At 37.9% G+C, this 13849-nt stretch overlaps 1 protein-coding gene across 1 annotated transcript in view; it reads right to left on the bottom strand.

The window, feature by feature from the left end:
• PITPNC1 (phosphatidylinositol transfer protein cytoplasmic 1) overlaps positions 1 to 13849 on the bottom strand; it is an 87912-nt gene that overhangs the window by 48868 nt on the left and 25195 nt on the right. The window lies entirely within an intron of this gene.

Here is a 13849-nt window from a genome sequence, read left to right as displayed (position 1 = left end):
ATGAAGCCCTGTAAAAAGATTCAGGATAACTACTGCTGATTCACAGAAAGAGGAGCTCCAGCTCTTAAGAAAAAAACCCACGTAGACTCTAAGTCCTTTGAAAAAGAAGTTTGAGATGAGTGATTTGGCAATATTATTAACATGAACTTAAGCACTTAAACGATGCTTTTTCTATATACTGTTGAGTTACTCAAGAAGCCAAAAGCCAGGAGGGTTGACGCAACGTTGCTATCACAGAAGAATAAATTGTTGTACCAGCAATTGATTTTTTTCTCAGTATGTCCGCATCTACACTAGGGCTTTTGATTCCAGAGAAATATAACAAAACACACTTCCCTGAACCTTCATTAGCAAAGATTTTAGAGCAAAATTGTACTTTCCCACACATTTTCTGGTTTGAGATTTTATTCTCACTTGAGTCCTTTCCACATTCTTGAACATACCACGGTTCTTACAACAAATTTCCTTTGGACCTATCCAGTTTTCTCCATTTGGATCCCTCTTTCCCTTTAGGCATATACATGCTAATCAATTCAATCACATCATTCACTTCAAATACAAAGAACAACCTGTTAATTTAGAGAATAGCTGAGCTACTACACAAGCTGCCAAGTACTAGCTCAGCATAAGCAAACAAAAGCATAGTGACAGTCTGACCTCAGAAAACTCTATGAGATTCTTGTGGTTATTACATATTATAAACAGCCATCCTATCACATACTTTTAAAAGCCCCAAAAGCCCAAATCAAAAGAGCAATTAGCTGGGAAAAAACCCCCAAACTATCACAGACCTTATTAGCAACTGCCAACAAGACAGTCTTAATAAACAAAATAATGAGGAAAAGGATCATGGAGGGGTTCCTACAGAGGTTCTCAAATTCCACAGAATGCCGTTTCATTCTCCTGCAGCAGGGGAAGAGGCCACAAGAGGGTAAGAGTTTTAGAACTTGCACCTCGTAGGATCATTCGCTCAGGGGACAGGGATTTCCCTTCTCCTGGCGCTGAATGGACACCGGCTCCGTCCTTGCCAGCCATGCACTACAACAGTGAAGCAAATGATTTGCATCAGCTCAAAGGCACTTTTTTGGACAATTCCAAAGTACTAAAAATGCCACAAGTTACAAAAAGGTTCTTTAAGAGCAAAACGGTGCATGCTCGGGGGGGGGGGGGGGGGGAGGTACGTTGGATCTATTTTCTTTTCCTCTAATCAAATCAGGTAATTTCAGAGGATTTTTTTCCCATTACCTTTCTTCAAACATGTCCTCACAGTGAAGAACATAACCCACTCTTAAAGCTTGTTTAAACTAATAAAAAAGATGTCTAGGGAAAAAAAAAGAAAAAATACAGTTGTCATAAAACTAGCGAGTGTCATGTGGGTCGTGTCAATTAATTGTGAAAATGTGACCCCTGTAACATTTGGAAAAAAATCAGTACATCCCTGCATAAGTGCTGGCTATGCAACTTAGAAACGCCTGGAAATTTCAGTGTTATGCACATAATGTTTCTTCCTCTCCTTTCTCCTCTTAATTGGTGAGAATTGATGGGCTTTTTGTTTGTTTGTTTTGTTAGAATGATCATTCTTTCTCTTCATATCCTATATAACTTCGGAGAATCTACTCTCTCACTATATAGAAAAGTTCCTAAAACATCCACTGAAATGGTAAGTGGACTAATACTCTTTAAACAATTTGATGCTGGCACTATCTCTTGCCCATATATTCAGCTTTCTCATCTCTGGTACCTCTTTCACACAAAATGTCCCCATTTAAGAGATAAACTCTAAGATTAATTTCCCTGCTAATCCAGTTATCTACCTTAGTCTCCACTGAATCCTTTTCTTCTCTGTCTCATCATATTTAAACATTTTGTCCTAATCTTGAAGGCTCTGAAGGGCTGCAGTCCTCACACATATTTTTTAACTAGTTCCATGAAAATTTGTCTTCTCTTTTTCACTACTAATAAATGAATGCATTGGTACACAGGCAAGGCAAAGTTTGTGGATAGTAGTATGTTTTATTTGATCAACTAGTACAGTTGGAAAAAGGAGAATTTTCAGGCACATGAAGCTGTTCTTCACGTCTGAAATCAAAGCAACATACTTCAAAGCTGAATGCAAGTTGAGAAAAAATGCTTTGCCTTTAATTAGATAGGTATCAATTAGACCACCTGAGTGTAAAGATCCTTACTGCCTGTGGAGGGATAAGGGTGTTAGAAAAGAGGAAAGGTGATAAGGTGCTTATCTTCTAATGGAAAGAAAGCGATCAGTAATTTATAGCCTGTGGAACATGAAGAGGTTAGGTGAGGAGAGGGGAAAGGAATTACAATTTGCCATAAACCAAGTATTTCTATTGAGATCTTTGTTATCCCATGAAGTTATGACTTTTAGTTGCCATGGACAACCCTGCAAAGTGTGTCTTGATGGCACATATCACTGCATGCTTTGATTTCTGACTTCTGTGCAGTCCTTTGCAATTTTGCTCTCAGTTTTCATGGTCAAATACAATTTTGCTCTCAGTTTTCATCGTCAAATACAGGCCTCCCAGTTTCTGCTGGAAATATTGGCTCAGAAACATCAAGACAAATGTACGTTCACACTGACAACTAACAACGGGGTTGCGCTAAAGCACTCATTTGCTCCAGCATCATGAATCAGAGATATCCACCTATAACACCACCACATGTTTTGCTAACAGAGATTGTTGTTCCTTCACGGACCCACACTACCATAAAACGCTAGCGAAACATCAAATCACAAAGACTGTAAATCTGAGTACGTGGTTAAGCTGCGTACCTGCCGCACTCTTCAGATGATGATCAATGTTGTCAAGTAGAAATTTCTTTACAGATGTTGCAGTCAGTGCTTAGAGAAAGGTTCTACTTCTCTGATGAGATTTAAAATCACACACGCTCCCATTATACCTACGATCTCAGAGGAGGTACCCAAGGCAGCTCAGCGTGGTGCTTCTCACCTGGGAGATGCTGGAGAAAAGAGAAGGCACCACAAGTGGTGCTGGGCAGCTCTCCCGTAGGAATCCTACTGCTGGTCGTCTCCCCCCAGGCAGTACCTTTCCATACCAACAGATCTGACATCAGTCAACTGGAAATATCCACCTTTCATAACTACTGAAATGACTGTGTGGCCCTGCTAGAAGCAGCTGCATTCTGCAAAAGAAACGTCCTTTTACATGTACTTTAAAGAAGGTACCTGAGCTCCCTTCTGTGCTATTCATTTGCTTTCATCTGGTTTATAAAATTCTAATATCATTCTAGAGCAGGATGAAAAGAGTTAACTTCTGAAATTATAGTGCTTTACTAGACTGAAGAGCACAAAACTATTATTTCAGCTAAAATAACTTTTTTAAAAGTGTATGTTTATATGTACATGAATAAAATCTAAAGCAAAGATGTGTTGCTTAGAACTTGATGAAATTTAAATGCCTGAAAAAAAAAGTCACAGCTCTTTTTAAGTTCCTATCGATATTGTAGAGAAATACCACTTAGGAAACATTTTACAGCAGTGAACAGTACTGATTATTCCTGCAAGGGTAAACTGATGTGCTGCTATTATTTATGTTGTTCTATCACAATCTGAATTTCTGTGTTCTTAGCTGTAAGACAATTTTCCAGGATGGTGTACTGTTTCAAGGAAGTCAGTAAAATTTCATGCAGTGGCACCTGATCTGAATTTGGTTCTGGAGAAAAGCTCTTTGTTTGAAAACTCTTCAGTTTAATAGGGGAAAATTTCTTCAATATCAAAGGAAGAACTTCAACAAACAAATGCACTGAATGTGGAGTTAGAGATTTCTAAGGATATCGCTATTAGCTTTTGCAGTAGACGTGATGTTTCTGAACCCCTCATGAGTTAGTCTTAGCGGTGGCTTCTCTTTTGCTTCAACAGTCAGATGGTGTTTGCCTATTGGGAGTTTAGTCACACAAGAAACAAGGTTGATGTTAGCAACAGCATAATGAGGGCCAATCTGATTTTGAATAAAATTATAAGTGAGATCAGAATCACTTTTTTTGTGTTCTTGAGATGGGGAGGGGAGAGAAAAAAAAAAAGGGGGGGTCCATCCTACACTTCTTTTATTTCTAGAACTCCCATTGTCTTCAGCAGAAGCTGCACAAGAAATCCTTGTACAAACATGTCTGAATTTTTTTCAGCCTACTGACTATTGTTCAGTTTTTGATCTAATACTAGTCTGAGAGTACAACCTTTCAAACTTCACGTGGAATGCAAAAAGTAACATTCTCTCAAAGGAGGAATTATGCCAAAGTTATCCATAATCTGAAATTTTTATACTAGTTCTTGAAATTCTTATTTGAACGCTCACAGAAAATGTAACAGATTTTTGATTGGCTTCATCTTACACGGCGATTTTCATATTCAAAAGAATTGTTGAACTTTTCTATAAATAGACCATACCATCAGGGACAGTGCTGCCATTTCAATTTATGCAATTTATTGTTCTAAGTCAGTAGTGAGATCCCTCCCTGCAGTTAGAAGCTGGAGTCCAGAAGATGCTGAATGTCTTTTATACCTATTAAAGGTAACGGCTGTTCAGGACACCACATTTTGACAACGGAAAGTATTTCTCTCACGGTGATTCATACTGAAACATGCCGGTGGCTTCTAGTCCTGTCCTCAGAAAATTGCAAAGGTAAAACAGAGAAAAAGAAGAAAACCAGGAACAACAAAACTGCAACAGATCCGTACTAATGCACAAATGTGCTCCTTTGCAGAGGCAGCAACGAAGGGCACAATCCTGCCTCCGCTGATGCCAGCAGGTGTTTTGTCATTGACCTCAGTTCAGTGAAGATTTACTTCTAGCAAGAAAATATAATGAATCGGCTTCATCATCAGCTGTATCTCTCTAAGCTACACTGATTCCAAGGACATTGATGATGGCAAAACAGTAGCAATTTGATTAAGGGATTCTGATTTATAGAATGCTGTCTCATTAATGAAAACAATCTGAAAACTGACTGATATGTTTCTGATTTATTTTCAAGTCATAATCTTTGGAAGACTGTTTGTGTGCTCCTTGGTGAATGTGTTCCAAGGCTCCATTTCAGGTCATTTTTTTACTAAAATGATTAATAGGAATATTATTCAGCACTTGTATAATAATTTCTGTGTTTAAAATTATTTAAAACAAGTTCTGATTACTCCTCAAAGTCCCACCATGAGACAAGCATGGTGATTCCCAGTAAGTTACTTGTCCAAACACGCATTGCCCATCACTTCAATCTATCTCTTAACAGCAATTTTACAGAGACATTTTATGTCTGGAATAACTTGTTTGAAAACGTACTTGCTTGACCAGCTCTCTTTGTTTAGGAAGATACACTGAAGTTTCCTATTTTGTGCTTTGTTTTGATGTTAGAAAGCATTGTTTTCAGGTCTCAATCAAGACATAAGCCCCACACTGCCATAAACACAAAAAGTTACAGTTATATATTGAGGACAGGCAAAGAAAGCATTGTCCTTATTTCGTATTTGATTAATTGAAACAGAAATTAAATTAATACCTCAACCTTAAAACGAGACATCTGTGATAGAACAGGGAATTTAACATCAATCTAGTGATTTCCAGCTCAGTGCTTTTACCACAAGACACACCTCTAATTTTTTTTAATTCTGAACAGTAATTACTTAAACAGAAGTGGTTTCTCTTATCTCCTTCGCTGACTATAAATCCTTCATGTTATTATTGTTATTAGACAGCCTTCCATCTGCCTTCTGAAATGGGTGAAGCCTAACGCATCCTCGTGCTCATCTGGAGGCTAAAGCCCAGCCCTCACATGTGGACAATTATAAGAGCGGTTGATGGAGCACCCAGATTGTGCCTTCTACTCCCCATACTTGTGTAAACGATGATTCATAGCTATTAAGAATAATTTAAGAAAGTCTTTTCCATGACACAAGCTCCAGGTTCTGACAAGGTGATTTGTCTTCCTTGTTATTAATGTTCCTAGATTGGTTTTAACTAGCATAGAGGAATGCACAACGTGCTGGTATTTGATGTTTCGTGTACTGGTGGATTTGCATTGGCTCCTGCTTGCCCTGCTTTTTGAATTAGGTTTTTGTTTGCTTTGATTTTGTTTCAATTGGACTTCTGGCTCTCAGAGCTACTACTCTGCAAGCAACAGAAGCAAATACCTCTCTTGCCTGATAATATACATTAACCACCACCCCGGGGTTTTACTGCAGGACATCGCTATGGAGGGAAATTAGTCAGACTTGTAATCATTGCAGAGGTAGAAAACTTTTTGCTACTGAAATAATCACCCCTTTTGCCTAGATAGCCATGCGCAGGAAGAAAATAAACTCACTGGAAATTTGAATTTGGAAGTCTCTCTTATGTAGCATAACTGAGCAGCGTGAAGATAGGAGTTTATGTATCTGAAATAGTAATTTTCCTGGTAAAATAACTACATTGTGGGCTGGGGTCATGTGAAAAGAGTACTGCTGGGTTTGACTGCTGGGAAAATCTGCAAGGAAAGCATGAATAGTAAACAGAGAATGCAGAGGGCTGTGTTCTTATAGCCCAGCGTAGCGCCTGGCAGAGCGACCCGCAGTACCACTGAGCTGATACTAAGTCTCCGTTAGCCTGGATGAAGAGCAGTGTGGAGTCTACACCAATCCACTGCTTGACTTCTAGTTTCTAAGGTAATGTGTTTGGAGCAAACCAGGCACCTTTGCACTGCATTCTCTTTGCCATGTAGAAACATCCAAAGCGCAAAGAAGTTTTTATGAATAGTTATTTTTCAAATGGCTGTCCCTGAAGCACAAATAGGAGAAAGTAGCTCCAGAAGCAAAGGCAGCTTACTAAATTATCATCTTCAAAAGCAAATCTGTTTTTACCACTCCAAAAGATCAATCAATCTTCTAAAACAACAGAAGGATTCACTCGTTACAAGAAGGAATAACACCAAAAATCTACGTGACTGACCTTATCTAATTACAGATTATTAGTGAGGTGCCACAGTTAAGTGAGTGCCGTAGTTCCAAGTGTCATTTTATCTTTGGGTTTAAACATATTAGAAGGGTAGTTTGCCTTGCAAATCACTTGTAGGAAGCATCTGAATTGAACAAGGAGGGAACACAGAAAAACCCAGCAATGAGAAAAATGTGCTCGGAAGAAAGAGAAGCCATATGAGAAATCAAGACAGTATTCACTAACAACCAGTTGGAGAAATAATAGATGCAAGAGAATTAATGTTAAATATTTCAAAGGGTTATTTCTTCTATAGCTGATTTTATGTGATTAATGTCATTACTACTCAGGATGGTAATCTGTGTAAAAATTCCTACACCAATTGAATAGTAAAGACAACACTTCTGGCAAAATGCTGTCCCTGTTACAGGATGTCCATTGCCTCATCACAGCAGAAATGAGGGAACCGACCTTGCTTGTGTAGTAGTTTGCCTGTCTAGCAGTCCTTAGGCTAAACTAAAGCTAAGACAGGAAAACACGGAATGAACTGTCAGGAAAGCAACAGTACTTTCTGAACTAGCATACAATTAATGGTTTTAAGTAATTTTATTTAAAAAAAACAGACAGATGAACAAGGTCTATAGAAAGCTTCAGCAGGAAAGCAATAATAACAACTATAAATATCTAGGTCCTAAAATTTGAAAGTAAATATGATGCACTGCTCTGCTTTGAGGACCTAGAAAACCGTACAAGTAATTTAGTGGTATGAATGTCACTTACCCTAGGAACATATAAAGAATCGGACTAGTTCGGGTTTAGAGTTGAACTTGGAATTTTTCTTTCAATTGATTCCTGTGTGCACCTGCAATTCACAATGCAGTACACAGCTGCTGACTTGCATCAGCAGTCTTCTTTAGTATTGCCAAATTCATGGGAACGTGCTTTTGTAGCCTCACAAACAAACAGTTGCAGCAGGAACAGTTGACTTCTGCATGCTGTGAAGTGCAATTCTTACTGTTTTCATGTTTTCTTTGCCTTTTCAAGGGAGAAATTACATCCTTAAGATACTTTATCTGCTTAAATTCCTATGAATGACAGTTCAGCAGCAGCATACTTGTTCAGAAAGACAGTATCCTCCTCTAGTATTTTCAGATAAAGAAATATGATCTACTCTAAATTTGCAATGTCCTGGCACATAACGGCTTACAACCTAAATGAGTGATACTGAAATCAACAGGAGCAGGTCCAGAGCTGTGTTTAATAAGTGTGCAATGAAAATTAAAATAAAAGAAAATTAAGTTGCAAATTTTCAGCATTCATGCAAATGTTTCCCCAAATATAGCTCATGTCCTGCTCAAATGGTAGTAATTTTATGTTTCTACACCAGCTGTGCTATTGAAAAAAGCCAGCTGTTTATCCTGAGTGTGCAAGCTCATACAATTTTTAAGAATCAGTTTTTATTAACATTATTTTACAGTGAGTCAGCTGGTTAAATTTTTCAACCATTTACATTATGTGCTTTTTACATAAATACCGATAATATTCTATTATTTAGATTCATGACGATACATATATTTCCTACAAAGGATGCAAAAAATTTTCAAGAGGCTGTTGAAAACGTCCTCTGTTCGCAAACCCAGAAAGAACAGCTAAAAGGGATTTATGATGTAGCTTGACCACTTATAACCAGTCTGTCAGTAACGCGTACTGAAGGACTGCTCACATCCACCGGTCCCTGTTTGAGTACCTGCCTCTGATTAAGCCACAAATATGCCGTGCCTTAATCACAGCTGATTGCTTTTCGGGCACAATTCACTTGGCCTTACAGTTCAAAACCAGTTTGATAACTATCAAATACTATTGATGTTTTTTCTAAGTCAATACAAAAGCACATTTTATTTGTTGACCACAATTCATTCATGAGGTTGTAGTTAACTTGAAGGCTGAAGTTCAAGGAGCTGTTTAGTAAGTCTCTTAAAATTTTAACTCAGAATGCAGTAAAATGAAGCAAAACTTCAACGTAATTTTTGTAGAGGTTACCAAAGTTTTTTTAGTAACCCAAACTCTTTTCCTGATATTCCAGGAAAATACTATTTCCATTTCAGATATTCCAAAAAAAGTCAGAATGGAAAATTGTAGGCTTCCTTCTTGAACTATCTCACTGATCTCTTTTCAGCAGCGTGCACTAGCCCTACACACAGGGTGACACGGGACTATTTCACTCGCGGTGAAAAGTAACATCTCCATGGATTAGCAATGGTGATGGCGACGCTTGCCTTATTAAACCAGACAGCAAAAACTCGTATGTGTGTTTCCATTAAAGTAAACAAGTTTTGGGGGAAGGAAAGACAAGAACCTGAACTCGTGTGCCATGCATATGAAACACATTTTTGTTGGCTAGAGAAAGGAGGTGCTCTGGACAGCCAGACAATGCAGTGCGCCAAAGGGCTTGAGCCGCAAAGCTAAGTTCTCTGTAGTGCAGGATTTAAAAAAAATAAAATTATTTCAATTCAGCTCAGTTGAAGCTGGAAGCATTCGGAGTTGCATACATCCTTTGACCCTTTCAAAATTCAGCACAGTGCAGAAATGGACGTAGGAGTTTGGTTTAACTATAAATGGACCCAACACAGGTGCATCTATTCATACTTTTAATTTTTTTTTTCTTTTTGCATGGCTAATGGTATTTGCTTAATGTTTAAGTAGAGCTTCTTTCCCCTCAGGCTACTTTTCTCTAATTACTCTTCTGCAGTAATTACTCATTTTTGTGACTTATAAGAATCTCTCTCATACCAAACCCATCAACTTTCATGTACAGAGAATTTGATGCTTCCAGAAAAAAATTTGCCTGTAAACTTTGAGTTTAGAAGCACCAAAGAGACTACAAAGGATTCCATAAACTTTGTCAGAATCACAGAGGGGAATAAATTTGCAATTAAGTTTTTTGGCAAGCAAGTTCTTTACGATGCATTTTAGGCAATAGAATTCTGCTTATATATATGAAAAAAGAAGAACTTTCATAGGACACACAATATAAAATAAAAAAAAACGAGCATCAGAATTTAGTACTTACTATTCACAAGCTGAACAAGACAAATCTAACCTGCCTTCTGATAGCTTTTTCAGAAGAAAATGAAATTTTGTTTGCTATTTCCAATGAAAAAAAAATATATTCACAGTCCATAGTACTTCCTTTGATTATCACAAATACTTCATGTTACTGATCTGCTAAAACAAAACTGACTTCAATTTGATTTTTAAAATGCACTCATTTTGTGCCTGCATCCTGAAGATAAAAATAATGATAGATATAATTCTGCGTCTGCAAATAGTTGAGGTCACTCCTGCATCTCTGCACCTAACCTAGAGATTAGGGTGATGAAGATATTAAGGTTATCTAAAGTCATCTGATGAAAGGAAGTACAGAAGAACAAGACCTGAATTATATAAGAAGGAAATGAAGACACACTTTCCTCCCCATTCCTAGATTTATAAGATACACTGAAATCTCAAAACTAATACAAAAATACAGGCTATTTTTCCATTTTAGTTCATTAGAATAAACATTTGCAAACTAAGTACCTACTCATAAACCTGCAAGTGACAAAACCCCCCATGCTGAAATGAGTCACCACAGTAGCAACTTACCACTTTTGCACTGATGCCTTTTTTATGTGCATGAAGTCTCTAATAAATGTAGTAAGTGCATTTAGGGGAGAAATCTGTTTGCTTCTATTGACTTATGGAAAATCAAACCTGCAGCCAAATAAACTCTTGATCGAGTAACGTGAAGTTTGCTGCAGAACCCAATGCAACTGTGACATCTGTGGAGCGCACATGCTGGAGAAGCGAGGATGCTCGGGACACTATGTGCCTGCCATCTAATGTCTTTGTCTAGACTAATTACAAAATACAGAACCTGTCATTTAAAACTTTTCCACCGTGAAGGTACAAGTACCGTTACGATATACAGATGAGTAGCCTGCTGCTTTCCAGCACAAGAGAGAACGGAAGCTCTTACGTAAGCATAAGTAAAATTTCCAGGAAGGACCACATTCCTGACTGACTGACAGACTCCAAAGCTTCCAGATCAGACATTCTTTCAATACCACATGTGGAATAAAGGGAGGATGAAGGCAAAGAATTACCGCCAAGGGACTCTATAGGCTTAATTCATTTTTATCGTAATACAGAAACGTGAAGCTATAAGGTCTGCAGATGTTTTTGACAGATGGTGTCACAGCCTTAAGCGTTCTACCAGTGCTTATCTGTTTTTACTGACCAGTGTCAGATCCCAAACAAATCCTGTACGGAAGGTCTAGAGCATTACAAACATAACCAGGAACAGAACCGGGAAACTGTACAGAGGGAGGTACAGAAAACTACAACAAAGCTGCAGATTTTAACCAACACAGAAGAATTACACAGGTTCATCCTACTTGTAAGGATTAGAGAAATAAAGCCTTTTAAAATATATTGTATCTTTATAGTGCACGAATTGTAAAAATCCTGCTACCAAAATCTCACATGCACTTCTAATTATCATATCTGCAAAATGTCAATGAAAATTTTAAAGCTGATATCAAAATAATGCATACTGTCTGCCATAACATATTATAAATAATACAACAGAATTATTCTGATGAATCCAGTAAATTGAAGGACTGCAAACCAATTTACAAGAATTACCTTAAAAACGCAAACATTTATAAGACTCCAAACATAATCCCTCAAAACTTCACATGGTCTAAATACATCATTATAAGCATACGCACAGAAAGGTAATTACCTTTCTCAAAGGAAGTTACCCATACTAACAGAGTTAAAGTAATAATGCATTAGTTAAATGGGATATAATTTCTCAAGCTTAAATAGCAAATAAATATCTCTACGTTCCACAGAGATACATACAGTCTTGTCATACAGGAGCTGTAAGACATAGCCGGCCATTTATCAGTGCAGATATGCAGCACGTAAGAGATCCAATGCTACAAATGGAGCCTTGACAATACACCAGAGAACTAACGAACTCTCCTAGGTTACTCTAGGTGTTCCTGCCCTACCTCTGCTGGATACCAGCAATAGCAGTAATGGTCACCAGAGACAGCAGAAGAATGAGTAGCTCCTGCTTCTGTGCTGGGTTGTGCACTCTTCTGAGGTAGCTTGTATGCCACAAGTAAGAGATAAAACAATTTCTCAATACTTGTAAGTGGGAATATCTTTCTTTCCACCACAAAGTATTTTCTTTGGTGTTCAAACTTTCTGCTACAGAGAAGTTTCCAAGAGACCAGTTAGGCTGGAACAAATCCTGTTGAGTTAAATGGCAAGAGTCTCCTGTTGACTCCAGAGAGCTTTGTACGTAAGTGAACAAACAGCTTTTCTACTCCAAAGTTAACCACTTCCTCATTAGTTTGAGCCAGCTGCGTCATTTGGAACTGATCCTTTGGGTATAAGAGTTCACGGTGTACGGTAGCACCAGGGAATAAAGCTAAAACCATAACAAGAAGATGTATAAATAGATAAGATCTCTTTACAGAGAACCTGGTTTTCTTCCTCTGGTCCTTCAGCCCACAGCAGAACGGTGCTCTGCAATAGTCATGCCGATACCATTTATGCAAGTGCTCAGAGCTGGAATCTGCTGTCAAAGACACACGTTTAACATGGAAAACATACAGCTCGAAGACGTTAGATGCATTCACATTAGAAGAAGTTAGTTTTGTGCAAAAGTCAGAGAATTAATCTGGAGCATTCTACTGTAGATCTCAATAATTTAAAAAACAAACAAAACCACACACACACAAAAGCTAAACAAACCCACCCTCACCATAGTCTAAAAATACAGTTAAAAAGATAGCACTGCTTCCTTTCCTGGTACCCCACCGCCTTCTACTGCCCGAACAACAAACTCTCAGCAAGTCATTGGTTCAAACTCCTAGAGGGGAAGTGGTTGCTGTAGCAATGGCAACCCAAAGAAAGCTCTTTGTCTCCTACGTGTTTTATTTTTTATAGCATTCTGAAAGAGCAGACAGCATGAACACAGACTTGTTGCGTGCTGACACAGCTTGACTTTCCTCTAGTTCATCATCTGCCTGTTTGATAAACTTAGAATCATAGAATTACCTAGGTTGGAAGGGACCTTTCAGATCATCTCGTCCAACCATCAACATAACTTTTTACTTACTACTTTTCATAAAATAAAGAATCCAGAAAAGTTTATAGAATTCTTTCACATATGCTATGTGGACGTAAAGTATTCCTCAGGGAACACAAAAGGGTATAATTAAAGAAAACGGCGGAAGAAAAGATTAAAACATGAATGAATCTCATTAAAAATGTCCATGCCCAAACTGGTCTCACAGTTTGGTCAATAATCAAATTTTAGTCTAACGTACCTTTAAACACATGTGGTTCAGCCAAATATTCATAACAATATTACTTTTAAGTTCAAATATTGCTTTTATACTGTTTTAGATGGTTTCTACTATTTCTACAGGCATGTGAGCGTGACACAATTTTATGAAAGACTTTTTTATTCTAAAAGCTTTATGAACTATCAGTTTTGTTAACCAGATAATGCTAAACTTTAATGTGAATGCTCAGTGCTTTATTCCACAGCTCAAAGGCTCGGCAAATGCATAGTGAAGAATTTCCTATCTAACAAACGCAAGGGCGCTAATGCATTCGTTCTCAGATTTGTTTTAATGTAAATCTCTCTTCCACATTTTTAAGCTTTTGGGGTGGGAAGTGAGGGAGGGGATGTCACACTACCTACTAGGTATTCCCAAAATAGGGAAAACCCTGCAATGTGGTATTTTAAGCAGGGGTCTGCTTAAAAAGACCCCTGGGGTCTTTTAAGCCTGGGGTTAAGCCTGGGGTCTGCAGCTTGTCTAGGAATATTTTAGGTAGGTAGTTCA

Source organism: Larus michahellis, chromosome 14 (assembly GCF_964199755.1).
Source record: "Larus michahellis chromosome 14, bLarMic1.1, whole genome shotgun sequence".
NCBI lineage: Eukaryota > Metazoa > Chordata > Aves > Charadriiformes > Laridae > Larus > Larus michahellis.
The sequence above is the reverse complement of the archived record's forward strand: the minus strand, read 5'-3'. Positions and strand labels throughout refer to the sequence as shown.